The 24021-nt window shown below is 42.9% G+C and overlaps 1 protein-coding gene across 3 annotated transcripts in view; it reads left to right on the top strand.

Moving 5' to 3' along the window:
- Positions 1-24021, top strand: part of LOC147884771 (uncharacterized) — a 58294-nt gene that overhangs the window by 22870 nt on the left and 11403 nt on the right. The gene's annotated exons all lie outside the window — the stretch shown is intronic.

Below are 24021 nucleotides of genomic sequence, written 5' to 3'. Positions count from 1 at the left end.
GCTATACCTAGTTCGGAATGCGGTTCTATCTATGTGTTTAGCATAGATACGGATTTGGTGATAACTCGTTCGCAAATCAATCTTAGTGAAATACTTCGCTCCGGCCAAACGGTCTATCAAATTATCGAAACAGGAAGAGGGTATCGATTCTTAATTGTCACTTTATTCAATCGTTTATAATCTACACACATTCTCCACGAGCCATCTTTCTTCTTTCTTAAGACGATAGGTGCTCCCCAAGGTGATTTACTTGGGCGAATATAGCCCATATTCCGATAATCTTGTAGCTGTGAAGCTAATGTTGGGATATCTCAAGGTGTATGCCTCAGGCACACCTTGGTTTCTATGTGTGAGTGCTAGAGGCACATTTAGGTGCCCATAAGCACAGTTAGGTGGTGGTAAGCCACATAGGATGATTGAGAGAATCTAGGAGCAGATTGAGGAGATGATTGTGGAGCTGTGAAGTCATCAGTGATGTGAGTGAGCATGTAAGAGGTGCCTACATAAGGACCTCACTCTTCTTCATTCTATATGCAAGTATTCTGAGTTTGTGTTCACTCTATTCTTTCCTTTCAGTTTACCAACAGCTAACTCATCCTCCTCAAGCTGGCTCATCCTATAAGGTGGAATACTAATAGGTTGAGCCCCAAGTACTAAATCTATGCGATGGTGTACTGTCCGTTCTGGAGGTAAACCTTCCGACAGTTGAGCAGGGAATACATCCATGATATCATCAATCAACGTTCTTAATTCACGGTGTTCAAACACGTTTAAATCATTTTTGTTATTAACGGAGACAACAAATGAAGAAAGCGGAATCAAAATACATTGATACACATCATAATGAGAAGTGTTTATTATATTTCGAAGCTGCATCGCAGATACAATAGGTCCCTGAGAAGAGGGGATATTATCACATTGAATACAAAATTAGGTGTCCTTATCCAAAAAAGAGAGTGTATGCTCTTTCCATCCAATCCGAATATCGTGGGTTTTAAACCACTCTATTCCGATTAACAAGTCCACATGTTCCAAGTTCATGACATAGCACGTAAGAGCAGCTGTGTAGTCTTGAATCTGGATAGAAAGTGCGTCAATCTTGCGATCCCAAAACTGCTTCCCAGCTGGAAGCTGCACCTTGTAAGCGTGATCGCTAGGTATCGTGGACAGCCCCATCCTCTACACAAGTTTGTAATTAACAAAATTGTGAGAGCTGCCCGGGTAAAAAAGAATGTGAACTCTTTGGTCCCTTCTCCATAAACTCGGAAAGAATTATTAAAAGTGTAATTATAAGAAAGTGGGCAGGTAATGACATTTGCAGAAATACCTATCATCAAAACTTGATTAGCTCCCTTAGCTTTGGTATCTTGTCCCGCATGGAGCTTCGGTCCTGGCGCTTGCATCTGGTTCTTGCGCTTAGGACAATCATTCCGAGTGTGGCCCCGCTCCTCGCATATGAAGCAATGCCCACTTTCTTTAACTTCAATGTGCGGAGGAAAGGGGCACGACCATTCTTCATTTGAGTCGAGTTCTTCTTGGAGACGTTGTCTATAGGTACCAGTGGTAGACTGGAAGAACTTCCTCTTGTTCTTCCCACTCGTGTCGTTCCCTTTGCGTTGGCCATGGTATCATCATAGATGCGTGCATAGTTCATGGCCTCTTGCAAAGTGATACACTTGTTCTTCTTAATCTAAAGCTTATACGAGTCAGGCAAACCATCCACAAAGAAACGTAGCAAGGTAACTGGACCCATCTTTGTAGCTCTGGTCTGCAAATCCCGAAACCTCTGAAGATAGACCTCAAAAGTCAAATTCAGCTTGGACATATCGAGGGCCTTGAGCTTACCTACGATATCGTAATATTCCTCCTACTTCAGAAACTCTTTCCTAAAGACCTCTTTGAATTCTATACATGTTACAGGCTTGGGTCGGAGTTCCTTCCACTACAATAAAGCCTTTCCTAACATATACCCTGCTGCAAGTTGTATTTTCTTTTCATCAGGGTAAGGGTGAAACTGGAAGTGTACTTGCCACTTGTGCAACCAAGGGTCAACCACCTCCTTGGTACGAGACTTCTGATCTTCTGGAAAAGGATCTGGAGTGGCATGTACGCTTGTCTCGTACGGACTTCTGCAGTAGGCCGTACCGTGTATCTGGCTCCCGAATGTGATGGCGTAGAGGGACTTGGAGCATGCGCAGTCCACAAGCTGGAGTAGAAGGCAAAGTGGCCGAGTTTATAGATGGGTAAGCAGGCTTTTAGGAAAGCCCTGCTTTTCCAAAAGCCCGCCCTCCAAACTTGGAGGGGTGGTGCTTTTTTAAGCCTCCAGGCCCCCCCGAAAAGGATCCGGCTCAGATCGTGATCTGGCCCTAGCCTGCTAGGCACCTTCCTGTGCTCCTCTCCTACATACCAACACGTCCCCTGAGCAGCCAGCCGCACACGGGATCCCCCTTGGTTCACCTCAGCTCTACGCTCCCCCACGACTCCCTTCACACTCCTCTACCTGGACCTCACTACCTCCTCCTAACTACACCTCTCTCTCTCTCTCTCAGCCCTTTACATCTTGCAATGAAGTCACCCTTCTTACTCTCTCTCTCTCTCTCCTTTCTTCTATCCCAATCCAGCACCACTATCCTTAAACGATGACCCAGTTGACACTTGCAAGGCATGAACATGAATTTCGCAATTGAGGCATACCTAGAGAAAATGTCATCCAAATTTCTCATAATAGAGATTCCTACCTCAGGAATTGGCTCTAATACCAACTGACACGACCCCAGCACTCCTGAAACCTCTGATCTGCAAGCAAACACAAGAACTGACACATTACGAACTGATTTCTGCCTTCTTTCCTTTCAATCACGGGCACCGGTACTTGGTTTCTCCTCCCAGCCAACCTCGTTGGTAGCAAGCTCTCAGATAGATCTCATTACGTAAAGCTCATGCTTGCTTTTCCAACCAGCCCCAAACTCCCTAGATGGATCTAGTATGCCACATGTCCTCAATTTAGGGTCCTTCCTTAATGCATCATTTACCCCTCTCTTGGGATATCTTTGAATTCATTTGCCCCTAGGCACATTTAATGCATTAAAGTCCCTTAGCCTTAGATCCACCTAGTCTAGTGCCATGTCACCCACACCAAGGACCTTGACCTTTATTCCTTTTTGATCATTTACATGTAGCTCAAACAAATATAATACAAACATTGATCCTTTAAAGGAAAATATCGACCGACCCTTCCGAGGTCATGTTACCTCAACTTGAGCGTAACATTCCTTCCCTCTTCAAGCATCAGCGTCCTCGATGATGAAGTCTGGGAACACTCTCCGTAACTAGTATACGGATTCCCAGGTAGCTTATGATAGAGGTAGACCATGCCATGCAACCAACACCGTGGGTATCTTCCGATTGCACACTTGCATTGTTCCTCGGTCCAGGATTCCTGTTGGTTTGCGTCTTGCATTATCCTCTATCTCCTGAAACAAAACAACACCCTCGATTAGTGAGTCACCTGTTGTCAACTACCTTCTCTTTTCCCTACTGCAGATCACGGGAGTAGCACCGATATTGTTCCACCCAGCCTTTCTTGCTGAAACGTGAGAGCTAACAGAGAATTCGAATTCAAAACATACGTGAAAGCTCATTCTCACCTCTCACTAGCTTCAACAAGCCCCATCTCCCTAGATGGATCTAGATGCCACATGTCATCATTATAGGGCCTTACTAATGCAACATTTCACCCCTCTCTTGGGATGCTTTAATTTCCTTTGCCCCTAGGCACATTTCTTGCATTAGACCCTTAGCCTTAGATCCACCTAGTCTGGTGCTATCAACCCTCACCTAGGACCTTGACATTAATTCCCTCCCGATCATTTACATTAAGCGCAAACAAATATATTACAAATATAGATCCTTTAAGGGAAATGTCGACTGATTCTTCCGAGGTCATGCTACCTCGGCTAGAGCGTAACATTCCTTCCCTCTTCAGACATCAGCGTCCTCAATGATAAAGTCTGGGAATACTCTCCGCAACGGGTATACGGATTCCCAGGTAGCTTCGGATAGAGGTTGACCATGCCATGCAACCAACACCGTGGGTATCTTCCGATTTCGTATTTGCATTATTCCTCGGTCCAGGATTCTTGTTGGTTTGCGTCTCGCATTATCCTCTATCTCCTGAAACAAAACCACACCTTCGATTAGTGAGTCACCTGTATGTAAAAATTTCTTTAAGCGCGAAACATGAAAAACCGGGTGCACCTTACATCCCTGTGGCAATTCTAATTTATAGGCTACCTTGCCTATTCTCTTTAGAATTAACCACGGCCCACAGTATCGAGGTGATAACTTAGCACACTCTCCTGAAGTTAACGACTTCGAGTGCGAAGGAACTCTGAGAAAAACTTTTTCTCCTTCCTTAAATACTCTTATAGACCGGTTTTCATCCGTATACACCTTGGCTTTATCCATAGCCTGGCGGATATTAGCTCTCGCAAGTGCTAGCATCTCCCGCATCTGAACCGTAAAGTTCGCGGCACTAGGCACTTTCTGAGGTACTTCAACTATAGTTGGATTTGCTGATCTATAACCATAGTTCAGCTCAAACGGACTGAACCCGGTAGAGGAATATTTTCTATCATTGTAGGCAAACTCTAACAATGGCAACCACTTGTCCCACGTATGTTGCCTCAATGACACATATGCCCTCAACATATCCTCTAAAGTTTGGTTGACTCTCTCCGTCTAATCATCCGTCTCAGGATGATCCCCACTACTCATTCCCAACTCAGTCCTTAGTGTCTCAAATACCGCGGTCCAAAAATGACCAGTAAATCTGACATCTCTGTCTGACACTATGGATCTAGGCAATCCATGCAGACGAAATATATGTCTAATAAACAAATCCGCTACTTGCGGGGCACTAACAGACTCTCTAGTCGGAATGAAGTGAGCCATCTTGGTTAGACGATCAACCACCACAAGGATAGAATCATACCCTCCTTGTGTCGTAGGCAGCCCTACAATAAAGTCCATGGAAATGCTCTCCCACTTACTTAGTGGTATCTCCAAGGGCTGTGACAGTTCCGCTCGGCCTTGCTTACCTGACGCGAAAAACATCGTGTCACATATTCATGAATATGCTTTTTCATCTTTGGCCAAAAGAAATCTCGCTTCACGAGATCATATGTCTTTTCGACCCTTGGATGTCTCGCACATGGGCTATCATGGCACTGTCGAATGACTCTCTGCCTGAGATCATTCTGACTAGGTACTACAACCTTGCCATTTCTTTTCAGCATACCATCCCTTATGGTATATCTTGCATAAGTTTGGCCTTTTCTGGATGCCAGGTCATCCTTTTCATTTTCCCCGGGTCTAAACACATGAGCTTTAGGCCATAAGCTCTGGACAAACTTGTCCACCTTTTGAGTTTCTCTAATCTCGGTCATTAGAGCACTCTCTAATATCGTAAAACTCATATTGTGCATAATGCGAGACAACGCATCAGCAATGTTATTATCCTTCCCTCTTCGGTACCGAATCGTTAAATTAAACTCCTGCATGAGCTCTGCCCACCTAGCTTGGCGGCCCCTCAAGTCAGGCTATTTTAGAGTATCATGATCCACATCCACATAAAACTCTGAACCATACAAATAATGCCTCCATGTTTTCAAAGCATGGATAACCGCATACAACTCTAATTCATGAGTTGGCCAATTCCTTTGAGAGGGAGAAAGCTTCTTGCTTTCAAAGGTTACTGGCCTTCCCTCTTGAAGGATAACTGCTCCTACTGCAATGCCACTTGCATCGGTTTCCAGGAACAACGGTTTTTGGGGATCAACTATTTTTAACACCGGTCCTGTGACCACAGCTTGTTTTATGGTGTTAAAAATTTCTTGTTGATTCTGTCCCCATATAAAAGGTACTTTATCTGAGGTTAGATTAGTCAATGGCGATACTATTTCGGAATACCCTTTGATATGCCTTCTATAAAATTGGACAAATCCCAAGAATGATCGCAACACGCGGTCAAACTCTGAGGGATTGGCCAAGTCAGTATCGCAGCCACTTTCTTCGGATCCATTTCTACCTCCTCTGGAGTAATTATGAACCCTAAATATTCAAGCCTAACCATACACAGTATAGTTTTCTTTTTATTTACATAAAGACTGGCTTTCCTCAAAGTACTGAACACTATTCTTAAGTGTTCACGATGCTCAGTAATACTTTTACTGAACACCAGAATATCGTCAATAAAATGTACTATAAACTTTTCGATATATGGACGTAGTAAATCGTTCATAAGCATGACGAATGTCGCTGGAGCATTGGTAAGTCCGAAGGGCATTACCAAAAACTCATAATGACCAAACCTGCTTCTGAAAGCGGTTTTATGCACATCCTCGGCTCTAATCTGGATCTGATGGTAGCCACACTTAAGATCTATCTTGCTGAAAATCACGGCTCCATGTAATGCATCTAGCAAATCATCAATCCGAGCCATCGGATACCTGTGCTTAACAGTGATATTATTCAATACTCTATAATCTATACAGAGGCGAAACGTATCATCCTTTTTCTTCTTTAATATCACCGGCGAAGCAAAAGGTGAGAAACTTGGTTGAATCTGCCCCAACTTGAGGTATTCTTCCAGTTGTCTACATACCTCCGCCTCTTCAGTAAAACTCATTCTATAGGGAGGTCTATTTACAGGTTCTGCCCCCGGAATCAGTTCAATCTTATGCTGAACATTCCGTTCTGGAGGTAACCCATAAGGTAGTTCATCCCTAAAACATTCAGAGAACTCCTCTGTTATAAGATTAGCTAGCTTGGCCATCTCACCATTTTGCATAACATTAGTGCTAGCCGAAGAATCATGAACCGGCTCTACCGATGCTGTGCAAAGGAATAAAAACTCTTCTTGAGCTTTTCGGATTTCCATCACGGAAACCAACGGTCCTTGAGGTACATCTTTTTCACCTCGCAAGACATAAAGCACATCATTCATCCTGAATGATATACGTGCTTTTTCCAATCAATGGCTGGATTCTTCCTAGAATGCCACGCCATACCCAGGGCTATATCTGCATGAGCAAGCTTGGTCATTTCAAAATCAAGCTTCTCAGCATAGTCCTGAATACGAAGCTCCAACTGGGTAACCCTTTGGTCCCATACTTCAGTTGAACTTCCATCTGCCATCCTGACTGTATACGCATAGTCAGATGGACTTGTCTTTAACTTCAGCCTCTTCACGAGCTTGGAGTTAATCACATTGTGAGTTGACGCTGAGTCAAACAACACAATGACATCATGATTGGCCACTTGCCCTTTCATTTTAATTAACTCCGTGTCATTAAAGGCTGTATACCCCGTTGCTGCGGGCTTAGATAGGATGTTGTCAGGTGCACTCGTTACTAGCTTAGCAACAGACACACATAACAAACAAGGTACTGACCTTTGAGAAGATTCCGCTAGCTGAATCTGCATCTCTTTCGCTCTGGGACTTCCCTCCATTTTCACGTCGCATTCTGAGACTACCATCTCAGCCATCCGACGATCCTTATTACGTGGATAATCCTTCCACTGATGAGGCTGAAGGGAACCGAAACATAAGCCTTCTCACCTCGCTTTTTCTCTTTGTTCTGGGTTTAAGGGAGACTTTGACCAAGCCCGGGCTGCCATTGGGGTTACTTTCCTCTTCACTCCAATGGTGGTACTTAGTTTAGGAGTTTCAGCTTGGCTTGACCATTCGGCTGAGAACCACTCCCTTTACTAGTCCATTTCTTCTTAAACCCAGATTTCTTTTGGTACCCATACTGGGTTCCGACTTGTGCAAACCCACTTGGCCTGCTGCCCTTGGCATCCTCATAGTTCAGGGCTATGGCTATTGCATCATCTAACGTGTTCGCGTACTTAGCCCGAACTTCAATTTTTATCCGATCATTCAATCCAAATATGAAATCTTTCACTTGGATTAATTCATCCGACCAGAATACTTTTCCGGCCTGTAATTGGCAATATTTGGTACTTTAGCCTTCCTAGGCTCGACCGTATGGACACTAGACTCCGGTTCCATTGGAGCCTTTCCTTTCTCCTCTCGAGAAGGTCTGGCAGACATACTATGTATTGCTCTTCTAAGTTCAGATTGCCCTGCATTTGTTTGTAACTGTTGCGCTAATAATTGTTGCAAGGCATCCTCAAGTAATGCAATCCTGCCAGATAAGGTGTGAGCTCTTGGGCGCGACACCTGCTGGGTCGGCCGGATTCTCACTAGGGTCCCTCCTGGAAGCCCCTTCTTCTGCTTCCATTTAGTTCAATGGGTGTTTTGTTTTGTTTTTTTTTTAAAACACCGCTAGAACACTGTATTTACAAACTGACACAATTCAGTGTACTGACACTCTGACACAATTCCCTATACTAGGGGATACCTGCAATCCCAGATTCACACTAACCAGGCATTTGATACAAGCATATATCCCAAATCCCGCTTTTCCCTATACTAGGGAAATTCCTGCAAGTCAACTCAGACTGAAATACACAGGCATAGTCTCAAGCATAATCGGTCCCTGCTACAGCATCGAACCTTCATGCAGACTAATTATTAACAAAACCTCTTCATGCAAGCGGAGCATCAACAAAACTAAATCAGGAAAGGCCAAAGAAAGCTCCCTGGTCAATCACTCCTGTCTCAGCTCCACAAACTTGAATCCCCGAAGCCTGCAGCTTCCACGTACTGCTTGCTCGTAAATGATACGCTCCTCTATCTGGAATCCGTCTCCGCTGCGTGGCCTTAAAAGGCTATGAATTGATCGTCTGGTTTTTTCTTTATAGTCTCACAGGTCTTCCATAACCTCCGTAATCTCTGCCTACATGACCTTGGAGGCTCTGACTGTAAGTGCGCCAAAATGTAGTCAGCCACGTAACATATCATACGAGCCCCTGTTAGGCCCGAACAGATACTACGAACAGTGCGGGAGGACCACCATGTCGTTCATCGTCATGAGCAGCAACCCCTCCCGATTTCGTCGATCACGTATCGATTCGCAGGTCTCCCGTAATACGAGCTCCTGTTAAGCCAACGCGGGAGCACCACCGAACAGATACGTCGTCACCCTTGTTACACACCTCTTCTATCTACAGGCAAATCCACGACCAGTCCTTCATACACGACTTCCTAGTCTGGAGATGCTTTCGACTTCATTACGATTCAACAAAGAATAGACCGTTCGTCACAGCTCACGAACCCCTTCCCGTTCCATTAGATCACGCTGCAAGAGAGCTCGACTGACGCTCACGATGCACTTCTCATATCATTAGATCAAAATTTGTCCATTGCTTGATCTCTTCCTGGAGCTCTGATCTTCCATCACTTAGATCCTCTCTCTCACCTAGCCTTTTGGCTCTGATACCAATTGTCAACTACCTTCTCTTTTCCCTACTGCAGATCACGGGAGGAGCACCGATATTGTTTCACCCAGCCTTTCTTGCTGAAACGTGAGAGCTAACAGAGAATTCGAATTCAAAACATACGTGAAAGCTCATTCTCACCTCTCACTAGCTTCAACAAGCCCCATCTCCCTAGATGGATCTAGATGCCACATGTCATCATTATAGGGCCTTACTAATGCAACATTTCACCCCTCTCTTGGGATGCTTTAATTTCCTTTGCCCCTAGGCACATTTCTTGCATTAGACCCTTAGCCTTAGATCCACCTAGTCTAGTGCTATCAACCCTCACCTAGGACCTTGACATTAATTCCCTCCGGATCATTTACATTAAGCGCAAATAAATATATTACAAATATAGATCCTTTAAGGGAAATGTTGACTGATTCTTCCGAGGTCATGCTACCTCGGCTAGAGCGTAACACCTGTATGTAAAAATTTCTTTAAACGAGAAACATGAAACACTGGGTGCACCTTACAACCCTGTGGCAATTCTAATTTATAGGCTACCTTGCCTATTCTTTTTAGAATTGACCATGGCCCACAATATCGAGGTGATAACTTAGCACACTCTCCTGCAGTCAAAGACTTAGAGTGCGAAGGAACTCTGAGAAAAACTTTTTCTCCTTCCTTAAATTCTCTAGCGGATCGGTTTTCATCTGCATACGCCTTAGCTCTATCCATAGCTTGGCGGATGTTAGCTCTCGCAAGTGCTAGCATCTCCCGCATCTGAACCACAAAGTTCGCGGCACTAGGCACTTTCTGAGGTATTCCAACTATAGTTGGATTCACTGGCCTATAACCATAGTTCAGCTCAAATGGACTGAACCCTGTAGAGGAATGTTTTCTATCATTGTAGGCAAACTCTAACAATGGAAACTACTTGTCCCATGTATGTTGCCTCAATGACACATATGCTCTAAGCATATCCTCTAAAATTTGGTTGATTCTTTCCACCTGACCATCCGTTTCTGGATGATAAACACTACTCATTCCCAACTCAGTCCTTAGTGTCTCGAATACCGCAGTCCAAAAATGACCGGTAAATTTGACATCTCTGTCTGACACTATGGATTTGGGTAATCCATGCAAACGAAATATATGTCTAACAAACAAATCCACTACTTGCGGGGCACTAACAGACTCTCTAGTTGGAATGAAGTGAGCCATCTTGGTAAGACGATCAACCATCACAAGGATAGAATCATATCCACGTTGTGTCGTAGGCAGACCTACAATAAAGTCCATGGAAATGCTCTCCCACTTACCTAGTGGTATCTCCAAGGGTTGTAAAAGTCCGGGTGGCTTCACCTGCTCTGCCTTACTTACCTGACACGAAAAACAACGTGTCACATATTCATGAATATGCTTTTTCATCTTTGGCCAAAAGAAATCTCGCTTCACGAGATCAGGGGGTTTCCATTTTCCGAGCAAAAACCCCCGAGCAACGAGCGGACAAAAGGTAGGAGGGGTTAAAATATATAGGCTCAAGTCATTTTTGGGGAGCAAAAAAATCTAAATTATTTCAAGGAATATGTAAGTAAATATGAAATATTGATAAATAGATATAGATATAAATATACCTTTATATAATATACATATATAATGTCCAAGTGGTGACTTATTTTCAAAAATCCTTTCTTTTCCTTTCACCATTGGTTGGATCATGAAATTTTGAGCAAATATCCTCTTTACAGTTCCTCAGAACGACCTAAGAAAATAATATAATACTTTTTTAATAGACCCTCTAAGTGTATTTTTCCAGAGGAATATGGTTTGAAGAGCTTGTCCCAACCCTATTCCGCTGGCGGAATACCCTTGGAGAGCCTACGCAGAAGGGGTCATAACTTTTGCTCCTTATCTCATATTGAGGAGCTGTAAAAATGAAAAATGTTCAAAATTTCATGATCTATGCAAAGTTGGGCTGAAAATTATACTTTTTATAGTTATAAAAGAGAAAAAGTTAAAATTTCAAGATGTATATGAGAGTTACAACTTCTCCCTAATTCATATTATGGTAGGAAGGAGTTCAGTAGAGACCACATTTCCTTAAAAGTACTTAGGTTTGGAGAATTGGGAATATTTTGAAAATCTGTTCCTTGCCTTCCCATATTTGATAAGGTATCAGAGATTAATTTATGATCGATTATAATGGCCTCAAGTATGAGGTTTCCAATATCTTTTTCCTACTCATTCAAGGAATATGGTATACATTGTTATATGAGAGCTTCAAATATGGGATTGCTAAAGATTAGGGAGACTCTTTTAAATTGATTTAATTACCATAATCCTCAAAAGAGAGTATGGTAGGTATTTATAGGAGTTTCTAAAGTGTTCACTATTTGTTCATATATAGATGATGTTCTCTAAAAGGAGGGTTATAATGAAAAATAAGTAAGTATATGCTTCCATAAATGAGAAATTAAGAAAGAATTGTATATTCCTTTGAGAAATATACAAGCATGGTTGGTGTCAAAAATTATCGCTCAGACTTTTCTGCTCGTAGATTTTTGCTTGGAAAGTATGCACATCCCACAAGATCATATGTCTTCTCGACTCCTGGATGTCCCGCACATGGGCTATCATGGCATTGTTGAATGACTCTCTACCTGAGATCATTCTGATTAGGTACTACTACCTTGCCATTTCTTTTCAGCATACCATCCCTTATGGCATATCTTGCATAAGTTTGGCCTTTTCTGGATGCCAGGTCATTCTTTTTTCCGGGTTTGAACACATGAGTCTTAGGCCAAAGGCTCTGGACAACTCGTCCACCTTTTGAGTTTCTCTAATCTCGGTCATAAGAGCACTCTCTAACACCGTGAAACTCATGTTATGCATAATGCGTGACAACGCATCAGCAACTTTATTATCCTTCCCTTTTCGGTACCGAATCGTCAAATTAAGCTCCTGCATGAGTTCTGCCCACCTAGCTTGGCGGCCTCTCAAGTCAGGTTGTTTATAAAAATGTTCCAGAGTATCATGATCAACATCCACATAAAACTCTGATCCATACAAATAATGCCTCCATGTTTTCAAAGCATGGACAACAGCATACAACTCTAATTCATGAGTTGGCCAATTTCGTTGAGAGGGAGAAAGCTTCTTGCTTTCAAAGGCTACTGGCCTTTCCTCTTGGAGGAGAACTGCTCCTACCGCAATGCCACTTGCATCGGTTTCAAGGAAAAACGGTTTCTGGGGATTAACTATTTTTAACACCGGTCCTGAGATCACAACTTGTTTTATGGTGTTAAAACTTTCATGTTGATTCTGTCCCCATATAAAAGATACTTTATCTGAGGTCAGATCAGTCAATGGCGATACTATTTTGGAATATCCTTTAATATGCCTTCGATAAAATTGGACAAATCCCAAGAATGATCGCAAAGCGGTCAAACTCTGAGGGATTGGCCAAGTCAGTATCGCAGCTACTTTCTTTGGTTCCATTTCTACCCCCTCAGGAGTAATTATGAATCCTAAATACTCAAGTCTTACCATACACAATATACTCTTCTTTTTATTTACATAAAAACTGGCTTTCCTCAAAGTACTGAACACTATTCTCAAGTGTTCATGATGCTCAGTAATACTTTTACTGAATACCAGAATATCATCAATAAAGTGTACTACAAACTTTCCGATATACGGACGTAGTAAATCGTTCATAAGCATGACAAATGTAGCTGGAGCATTGGTAAGTCCAAAGGGCATTACCAAAAACTCATAATGTCCAAACCTGCTTCTAAAAGCAGTTTTATGCACATCCTCGGCTCTAATACGGATCTGATGGTAGCCACACTTAAGATCTATCTTATTGAAAATTACGGCCCCATGTAATGCATCTACCAAATCATCGATCCGAGCCATCGGATACCTGTGCTTAATAGTGATATTATTCAATGCTTTGTAATCTATACAGAGACGAAAAGTATCATCTTTCTTCTTCTTTAATATCACTGGCGAAGCAAAAGGTGAAAAACTTGGTTGAATCTATCCCAACTTGAGGTATTCTTCCAGTTGTCTTCGCACCTCCGCCTCTTTAATAAAACTCAACCTATAGGGAGGTCTATTTACAGGTTCTGCCCCCGGGATTAGTTCAATCTTATGCTGAACATTCCGCTCTAGAGGTAACCCATAAGGTAGCTCATCCCTAAAACAATCAGAGAACTCCTCTGTTATTTGATCAGCCAGCTTGGTCATCTCTCCATTTTGGGCAACATCAGTGCTAGCCGAAGAATCATCAATCGGCTCTACCGATGCTGTACAAAGAAACAAAAACTCTTCTTGAGCTTTTCGAATTTCCATCACGGAAACAGTCCTTGAGATATATCCTTTTCACCTCGTAAGACATACAGCACATCATTAATATTGAATTGATAAATGTGCTTTTTCCAATCTATGGCTGGATTCTTCCTAGAATGCCAAGCCTTACCTAGGGCTATGTCTGCATGAGCAAGCTTAGTCATTTCAAAATCAAGCTTCTCAACATAGTCGTGAATTCGAAGCTCCAACTGGGTAACCCTTTGGTCTCATACTTCAATTGAATTTCCGTCTGCCATCCTGACTGTATATGCATAGTCAGATGGGCTAGTCTTTAGTTTCAGCCTCTTTACGAGCTTGGAGTTAATTACATTGTGCATTGACGTTGAGTCAAACAACACAATGACCTCATGATTAGCTACTTGCCCTTTCATCTTAATTAACTCCGTATCATTAAAGGCTGTATACCCTGTTGCTGCGGGCTTTGACAGGATATTATCAGGTGCACTAGTTACTAACTTAGCAACAGACACATAATAAAAAAGGTACTGACCTTTGAGAAGATCCCGCTAGCTGAATCTGCATCTGTTCTGCTCTGGGACTTCTCTCCATTTCCACGTCGCATTCTGAGACCATCATCTCAGCCATCTGACGATCTTTGTTTCATGGACAATCTTTCCACTGATGAGGCTGAAGGCAACCAAAACACAAGCCTTCTCTTCTCGCTTTTTCCCTTTGCTCTGGGTTCAAAGAGGACTTCGACCAAGCCCGGGCTGCCATTGGTGTTACTTTTCTTTTCATTCCAATGGTGGTACTTGATTTAGGAGTCTCAACTGGTTTTGCCTGCTTGGCTTGACCACTAGGCTGTGAGGCACTCCCTTTGCTAATCCACTTCTTCTCAAACCCAGTTTTCTTCGGGTACCCATACTGAGTCCCAACCTCCACAAACCCACTTGGTCTGTTCCCTTTTGCATCCTCATAGTTCAGGGCTATGACAATTGCTTCATCTAGCGTGTTCGCATACTTAGGCCGAACTTCCATCTTTATCCGATCATTCAATCCAAAGATAAAATCTTTTACTTGGATTGACTGAGGTAGGGGTTCATCAACCTTCATTACACTTTCTCTAAACTTATCAGTGTATTCTACCACTGATAAATTTCTCTGACGAAGGTTTCGATACTGATCCCAAGCTCGGGATGCTTTGTCAGGAGGTAGGAAGTGTTTTCTAAATTCCTTTTTAAACCCCTCCCAGGTAGTGGATGCTACTCCATCTTTTTGTTGTTATATCCACCACCTATCCGCTGCCTCATTAAACATATGGGTGGCCTCGCGGATTTTCTTCATATCATTCGTGATTTCACAAATGGTGAATGCCTCGTCCCATTTGTGTAACCAGGTGTCAATGATATCGGAACTACGGTTAGACATCCGACCAGAATACTTTTATGGCCTATAATTGGCAATATTAGGCACCGTAGCCCTCCTAGGCTCGACCGTACGAACACTGGACTCCGGTTCCATCAGAGATTTACCTTTCTCCTCACGAGATGGTCTGGCAGACATACTATACACAATTTTTCTGAGTTCAGACTGCCCCACATTTGTTTGTAACTGCTGCGCTAAAATCTGTTGCAAGGCATCCTCTAACATTGCAATTCTACCAGACAATGTATGGCCGGCTAGGCGCAACACCTGTGGGGTCGGCTGGACTCCCGACTCTACGGGATCCATCCTGGAAGCTTCTTCTTCTACTTCCATTCAGGTCAATGGGTGTTTAAAAAAAAAACAATAAATAATAAATAATAAATAAAACACCGCTTGAAACTGTAATTACACTGAAACCAAACCCGCTTTTTCCTATACTAGGGAAACTCCTGCAATTCTAAGTTGACTCAAACCCTTGAATCCAAAAGCATAATTTCGCCCCCAATCCAGTTCACACACCTCGAAGCTTTAGAAATTTAACCAAAATAAAATAGAGGGAATTCCGTCGGAAATTTGTCCGTCGAACATGCACCCGCATGGAGATGTCAATACACATAAAGGCACCTCAGTGCAGAATAATCACTTTACGCTCCTGCGACAACTAGCGTCGTGACTATCGAGCTGCGCCATCACCTCCGTACTGTCCGTCGTCACACATCCCAAACATTCTGCGCTTTGATACCAAATGACACATTACAAACTGATTTCTGCCTTCTTTCCTTTCAATCACGGGCACCGGCACTTGGTTTCTCCTCCCAGCCAACCTCGTTGGTAGCAAGCTCTCAGATAGATCTCATTACGTAAAGCTCATGCTTGCTTTTCCAACGAGCCCCAAACTCCCTAGATGGATCTAGTATGCCACATGTCCTCAATTTAGGGTCCTTCCTTAATTCATCATTTACCCCTCTCTTGGGATATCTTTGAATTCATCTGCCCCTAGGCACATTTAATGCATTTAAGTCCCTTAGCCTTAGATCCACCTAGTCTAGTGCCATGTCACCCACACCAAGGACCTTGACCTTTATTCCTTTTTGATCATTTACATGTAGCTCAAACAAATATAATACAAACATTGATCCTTTAAAGGAAAATATTGACTGACCCTTCCGAGGTCATGTTACCTCAACTTGAGCGTAACAAGAACACACCAAACATGAGGAATCTGAGCAAGTTGCTCACCACCCAACCATGACATCTACGAGATGTGATTCCAAATCAGGAGATGTCCCCTCTGAGCCACGAGCTGAGCTACTGGCACGAACTCCCAACCAGATCCTAACCAGCTTGATGTCCCATACCACCAGGTGGCGCCGTGAAGTCTGCGATCTGCTGCTGGGCCTTAGGCTACGCTATGATGCAGGTGCGCGTCTGTGACTCAATCCAGGATCAGACCTAGCATCTGGGAACGAGACTTGCTCCCATCGGCTCTTTGAGAACTGAACCTCTGGGCCCCTTATATAGACTTGGGTCCCAAGCACCAAAAATAGCGAAGACCTCTAATTGGTTCGTACCCTTGCCACTCGACCCGAGAATCAAGCCTGCCTAGCCCTAAGCCTCCCCAGGCTACTTGAGCTAGTCTTGTGTACCCCAATACATGTCAGATACCAATCCGTGCACATGACAATACGTGCCGGTTGCATCCACTGCATTACCTTTCTTGGGATCTTTAATTATGCACTGTATCATCTTGAATTTCCACCAACATATGCTAGATGGAACTGAAATAATATATTTTTCTCAAATCTAGAACATACCATACGTCACATATATATTGAGTCTTGCCATTGGCCAAAAGAACAGGAACATTTCCACCCCCATGAAGTCTTGAGAAGCATCATAGCACATGTAACCTGTCTGGCGTAAACAGGTTTGATGGTATCAAACCACTCCTTGTGAGGAGTCATATGCTTGGAAGCACCGTTGTCTAAATACCAGTATCATTTACAGCAAATAAGGCATCATGTGTAGTACTTGCATCCACAGATTGTGCATGGAAATCCCCTTGGGAGAGTCCTCCTCTATGGCAGCAAAAACAAAATCCTTGTCATCTTGCACAAAGTGAGCATGTGGTTAAGAAGAGCGACATTTTTAATGGGAGGTGCAACAAAATTACTGCTAGAGGTGCCTTGTCTCTTTTTCTCATTTGCAATTCTGTATTGACATTTTGCAATAGAATGACTAGGCTACTTGCAGTAATTGCACCCCCTCTTCTTGACCTTTGCATATTTTAGTGGAGCTTCTTCATCACCCTTATTCCCTTTAACATTGTTGTCCTTGTAATTTTTCCCTTCCATGGGTAGCATGTGCTTGCTCAGAAGCATGAGAAAAATTTAAGGCACCCTCCTCCCCTTGCAAACAACAACTCTACCCAGCTCATCAAATGAAATATGAGCTGCCCTTAGGGAATACTCGAAGTAACAAACACTCCATAAGAGGGAGGCAAACTGTTGAGAGTGAGTGAGACAACCTTTTTGTCCTCAATGGTCTGATCAATGCTTGCAAACTGATCTCTCAAATCTGAAAATTTTGTCACATGCTCCATGATCGTCTATTTATCATTTATTTCAAGTTCTTTAAGTTGATTGGTCAAATAGATGACTCTTGCCTCATTACATGTTTGCCAAACTATGTCAAGCATCCTTGGCATGAGTGCATGATTTGATATTCTTCATAATATGTATCTTGACTGACAATGCAATCAAAGGCAAAGCTTGGGCATTCCTACACTCAAATCTCCTTTGATCTAAATACATGTCTGCCCAAAAACTGACTGAAAACACTATTGCAGATACTTCAAGATCTCTCTTGTTCATCTGGCCAATCAAAACAAGATTATTTGTGATGCTAGGCACACACATAACATCGCTTAGTGTTTGATTTTTTCCCATCTACTGATTGTATGGGCACATTGTTGTATGATAACTTCATGCTTGGTATCATCTGATGTAACTAGATAGGAGGAATGCTAGGCTAGGCTAGATAGCAAACATAATGAAATGGAAATGGAAAGCAAAAGGAAATGAAATGCTAGAAAGAAATGAACAACCAAAGGAAAGTACTTACATAACCAAAGAGGGTTGAGGCTTGATTAATTTGACAAGTGAAAGTACAGTGCCTTTATAGGATAGGCACACACACACTTAGTACCAAATGTATATGGGATAACTCCTAATATGACACGTGGCACTCCTAGATACCGAGTACTATAAAACTCACACTAGGACTCACTAGAACATACCAAAACTGACTCAACTTGACTCCATTCCTAACACATCCCCATGGAGGATGAAAGGTAAGTGAGCACTGGAATGGAACCAAGAACATGACAATGACGGTCATCGGACTGTGTAGTGACGATCTAGAACTAGATATGGCTCCCATGCTAACTCAGAGGCCAATGAGCATGGCTCAGAGTCTAGTGAGCATGGTATAGACTCAGAGGCTCAACTAGTATGGCTCAGAGGCTCATCATGCATGGATGTATGACCACCTCAGAGGTCTTGGAGACCAATGCACCAGCATCGTGGAACTCACATGCCAGGCCTAGTAAGTAGACCCATCAAAGCCAATACATGGCTCTCACAGTACATCCATCTCCTAAGCTTTACGGACTAATGAGGGGCATGAAGCCACACACCATAGAAAACCCATACATCATTTTAGGAGGACTATCCAAGGCAGAGAACCTTTATTGACACAACACACATGATTTATTGCATTCATTTTTGGGAAACATCCACAGGGCAGAGTACCCAAATACAACATGCTTAGAAAATAAATGGATCATCATCTCCATCGTCCTCTGGAGAGAGAGAGAGATCAGTGAGAGCATGAACTTGTGTCGGAGAATCGTCATCTTCATTGTCACTAGTGGCAGCTACAACCTAAATGGCATGGTCCTTAGTTTGTTGTTTGGCAAGCTTCTGATAGCATTTGTCCTCCGTATGACCAAGCTTGTTACAAAAGGTGCACTTGAGAGGCTTGAATGGCTTTGTCTTTCCATGTGCTAGTGGAGGCATGGGTTTCCATTTGCTGGTGGAGGCAAGAGCCTCTGTAGTATCCGAAGAAGAGATCGAAGATTCGTTCTTCCAGCTATCTTTTTTGAGAAGAAGAGTCACCATATCATGAAAGGTAGTTGTGGCAAGCCTAAGTATTTCAAGAGTGTGCTCAAAACGAGTGATTCCTTCCATATTCTTCATGAGGACAGTCATTTTGTCCTCATTGTCCGGGGAACACTTCAGGTTGAAAAGTTGTTGAACAAGAGATTGCATTTTGGCTAAATGTGCACTTAAGGTATCACTATCCTCCATTTTCAATTTGTAAAATTACAACTTCAAGATAACCTTGGAGTTTGTGATTTTGTTACAAAAAAGATTCTCAAGATGCGCTCATATTTCCTTGGCCGTTGATTTGAAGTTGATGCAATGAATCAAAGTATCATTGAGGCAAAGTCCGATAATAGCAATAGCTTTTGAGTTGTGTTGCTTCCATGTCTTGAGTTGTTGGGGATCCGTTGTGGGAGCATCATCCTCAATAACATCCCATACATTTTCTTTCATGAGGAGCAGCTGCACGTTAGTTTGCCAAGTAGGGAATTCTTCCCCCTTGAACTTCTCCACAAGCAATGAGGTTGAAGAGAGCGAACTCATTGTGTGCCTCGGAAAATGGCAACTTCAGTCTTCAGTTATACGAGGAATGTACCGGGCTGTTTCAGCACTTTAGGAGTGGTAAGAGGGATGAAATCTGAAGCGTTATTAGCAGCATGCTGGAGCAGATTTTGAGGGCAGGAGCAGCAGCAGTAGATGGCACCAGATGGTGCACATTTCGAGGGCAAATGGTGGGGCAGAAACAGGCTGAGAATGTCGAGCACTAGTGGGCAGAAGTGCATGGAAAATGAGGTGGAATTAGAGGCAGCAGCTGGCGCATATTTCGAGGGTATAGGTGGCGCAAATGGCAAGGATTTCGAGGCTGTTGGCGAGGGCTGCAGCAGAAGTAATCGTGGGCAGCACCCACACGTCGATGTGGGGATGAGCATTTTCCAAGCGAAATCTTCCAAGCTTCCGAGCGAAGGAAAAAAAAAAAACTTCCAACTATGTAAAAATATGGCAAAAATAGATCGGAACAAAACATAGTTTCACTTAGAAATATGCAAAGTATTACCTATTTTCTACACAAATCTTTACATGAATCTTTGGGAATGGTGAGTAACATAATGGGATGGCTTTTCAAGAAACCCACATGTAGAGTAGACTTCTCTATGAAAATTCCCTTGTGATCATTCTTACAACTTTTACTTAATAGGGGGTGACATTGAAAACCCTCTCTCAACCTAGCCTCATGAAAGGGTTTCTCCAAAGAAACCTCATTGAAGCAAGCCATTAAGGTATTTTCACCAGCGAAACCCCTTTGAAGTAGGTCTTCCAAGGTAGTTTCGCCAGTGAAACTACTATGGACAGCACTTTTAAAAGTGGCATAACTTTCACATCCAATGTCCAAATATAGTTATTCAGTGACTCAAATTGATCGGAAAACCCCTTTTGAGCACATCTATGTGTGAGAAAGAGAGAGTGAGAGAGCAAGAGAGCTGAATGACTGTTTGCAATAGATGAAGTGAAGAAGTACAACAAAAGGGAAAGGTTTTGTCTAAGTGACAAAACCTTATCCTTCACTAATCGTAGTTAGTGAACTAACTGTGGTTAGGGGAAAAAACCTCAAATGAGGAAAAAGTGTCCCTAGCCTACTTATTACATTACATTGGTCACTGCTAGAATATAATAATAATTCTAATACCCCCCTGCAGTGCCAATGCTAACACCCCCCTGTAGCGCCAATGTCATGTACAAGCAAATGATCAATCACCAAAAGGAGATAAGTTCAGGGCACTGCGAAATGCCTCAAACGTTTCATGTGGAAGTGCTTTGGTGAAGATGTCTGCAACATTGTCATGTGTTGACACATAGATCATACTGATCTCTCCTGCATGCAACTTCTCTCTGACATAGTGATAGTGAACCTCAATGTGCTTTGTGCGAGCATGAAACATAGGATTCTTTGCCACTGCTATAGCACTTTGACTATCAATGAGAATTGGAGAAGGACCCTCCAATGAAAGATGAAGATCAGCAAACGAACGACGCAGCCAAACACATTCAACTGTCGCTGTGAAAGCTGCCTTGTACTCAGCTTCACATGAGGAGGTAGCCACTGTAGATTGTTTTTTGCTCAACCAAGAAAGAAACAATTCCCACTGGTGGACTGCCTAGTATCATAGTCTCCAGCCCAATCTGAGTCACTGTAAGCATGCATCTGCAAGTCACCCCCCCGGGAAACATCAAGCCAAAAGACTTTGTATCTTGCAAGTAACGAAAGATGTGTTTTACAGCCTGCCAATGCATAATCTTTGGGCTGTGCATATACTTGCTCACCTGAGAAACTGAAAACTGAATATTAGGTTGTGTATTACAGAGATAAATGAGGCATCCATCTGTCTGGCTATAGAGTGTGACATCAATTGATTCACCTGCATCATGCATTGTAAGCTTCAGCCCCGGCTCCATGGGAGTGGACATAGGCTTGCAATCATGCATGTTGAATCTGTCCAAGAGTTTTTGAACATACTTGGACTGAGACATAACAATGCCACGTTTCTCTTGAATAAACTGGATCCCCAAAAAGAAATGTAACAAGCCCAAGTTTGACATATCAAATGTAGCTTTCAATTGGACTTTGAAATCTACAATTACCTCCTCATTTAATCCGGTGAGCAGCATGCCATCTACATAAAGAATGATGACCAAAATATCCCCCCCATCCTTCTTGATGTAGAGGGTGCTCTCAGTTGGACTATTGTGCAGCCCCTTGCTGGTTAGAAAGGCATCAATTTTGGCATACCATGCACGTGGGGCTTGTTTCAACTCATACAAAGCTTTATTCAGCTTGCATACATGATGTGCATTTCCTGAAATTTCAAAGCCCGGAGGTTGTTTGGCATAAACCTCTTCCAACAAGTCTCCATTAAGGAAAGCTGTTTTAATGTCCAACTGATGAACATTCCATTCAAAATTTGCAGCCATTGCTATAACTGACCTGATGGTGGTCATTCTGGATGTAGGAGCAAAAGTCTCCTCATAATCTATGCCCTTTTTTTGAGCATATCCTTTTGCAACCAGCCTTGCCTTGTACCGATCAATGGACCCATCTAGCTTTCTTTTGACTTTGAAAACCCAACGTGTACCTATGGCATTCTTACCTGGTGGCAAATCCACGACATCCCAAGTCTGATTTTTATGAATGGACTGCAATTCATCGTGCATGGCATTTATCCAATGCACATTATCCTTTGCTTCTTCAAATGTCTCAGGCTCCTCCTTATCAAGAAGAGTACCTGCATAAGCTGATTCAACTGAAAGAGCCCCCCCCATGTGCCTTACTGCACTACGAGTCCTGCCAGGCAATGGAACCTCAGGCTTACTCTCCCTGAGAATCTGAAGCAACCAATGCGGGACTGTTTTGGCTGCGTGGATCTCTTGAATTTCTTGCCTGACAACATCATCCACACCCTGAGGTTGTACTAATTCAGCTGGGGCCTGAATCTGTACGTGTGGATCTGGTGGAGGTTGCTGTAAATTTTGAGTTTCAGCAGGGGAACCAAATGCTATAGGAAGCATCCCCTCAAACACATCATTTGAAGAGGCTGGAATCTGAAATTCAGCATGTGTATGTGCAGAATTTTCAAAGAATATAACATCTCTACTAACAAAAATCTTGTGTGTAGCAGGATTGTAGAGACGATAGTCTTTGCTTTGTGAACTATATCCCACAAAAATGCATTTGAGTGCCTTATCTGACAACTTGTGTCTGAACTCCACAGGCACATGGGCATATGCAACACAACCAAAAACTGTGAAATGGTCCACTGAAGGCTTTCTCCCATGCCATGCCTCATAGGGAGTGATTGTCTTCAAAGTCTTTGTAGGAGCCCGATTTAAAATATAGTTGGCACACATGAGGCCTTCCAGCTAAAACTTGTGAGGCAACTTCTTACTTGTGAGCATGCATCTATCCATTTCCATGGCCGTGCGATTTTTCCGCTCAGCTTTGCCATTCTGTTGAGGTGTAAGCCTCACTGTAAGCTGATGCATGATGCCTTTTTCTTTCAAAAATGTCTCAAATTCATGAGACATATACTCCCCCCCTCGATCTGTTCGAAGTGTCTGCACCTTGAGCCCTGTCTCATTCTCAACCATAGCCACAAAGTGTTTGAAATGCATAAACAAGTCTGATTTTGCCTTGAGACCATAGACCCAAGTGTAGTTGGTAAAGTCATCTATGAAGGTAACAAAATAGAGATAACCCCCAAAAGCAGGTGTCCTCATGGGACCGCAGACATCACTGTGAATAAGCTGTAATTTTCGTGTAGCTTTCACTGCACCATCCTTTTTGAAGGGAAGTTTGTGCATTTTGCCAAGAATGCAGCCTTCACATGCATGAGGAGGAGGAGACTCCAAAGGAGGCAATGCATCAACCATATCATGCCTCTGAAGTGTCATTAAGCTGCCATAGTTCATGTGCCCATACCTGGCATGCCATAACTCCGCATTCTGCATTGCAGTAGTGGGAGTGCTAACTGATAATGTTTTTTCATATAGATCAAGCTGAAAAAGACCCCGATACAAAGTGCCAGACAACATCAAAGCATAGTCATTTTCTTTGTCTCTGGCTGCACACTTGTCATCATAAAAAACAACTTGAAATCCTCCTCTATTGAGTGAGGACACTGAAAGCAAATTCTTCTTTATCCCTGGCACATAGAGGACATCTGAAATTCTG

Source organism: Dipteris shenzhenensis, chromosome 26, assembly GCF_047967505.1.
Source record: "Dipteris shenzhenensis isolate YYH24624 ecotype China chromosome 26, Dip_SZ_1.0, whole genome shotgun sequence".
NCBI lineage: Eukaryota > Viridiplantae > Streptophyta > Polypodiopsida > Gleicheniales > Dipteridaceae > Dipteris > Dipteris shenzhenensis.
The sequence above is the reverse complement of the archived record's forward strand: the minus strand, read 5'-3'. Positions and strand labels throughout refer to the sequence as shown.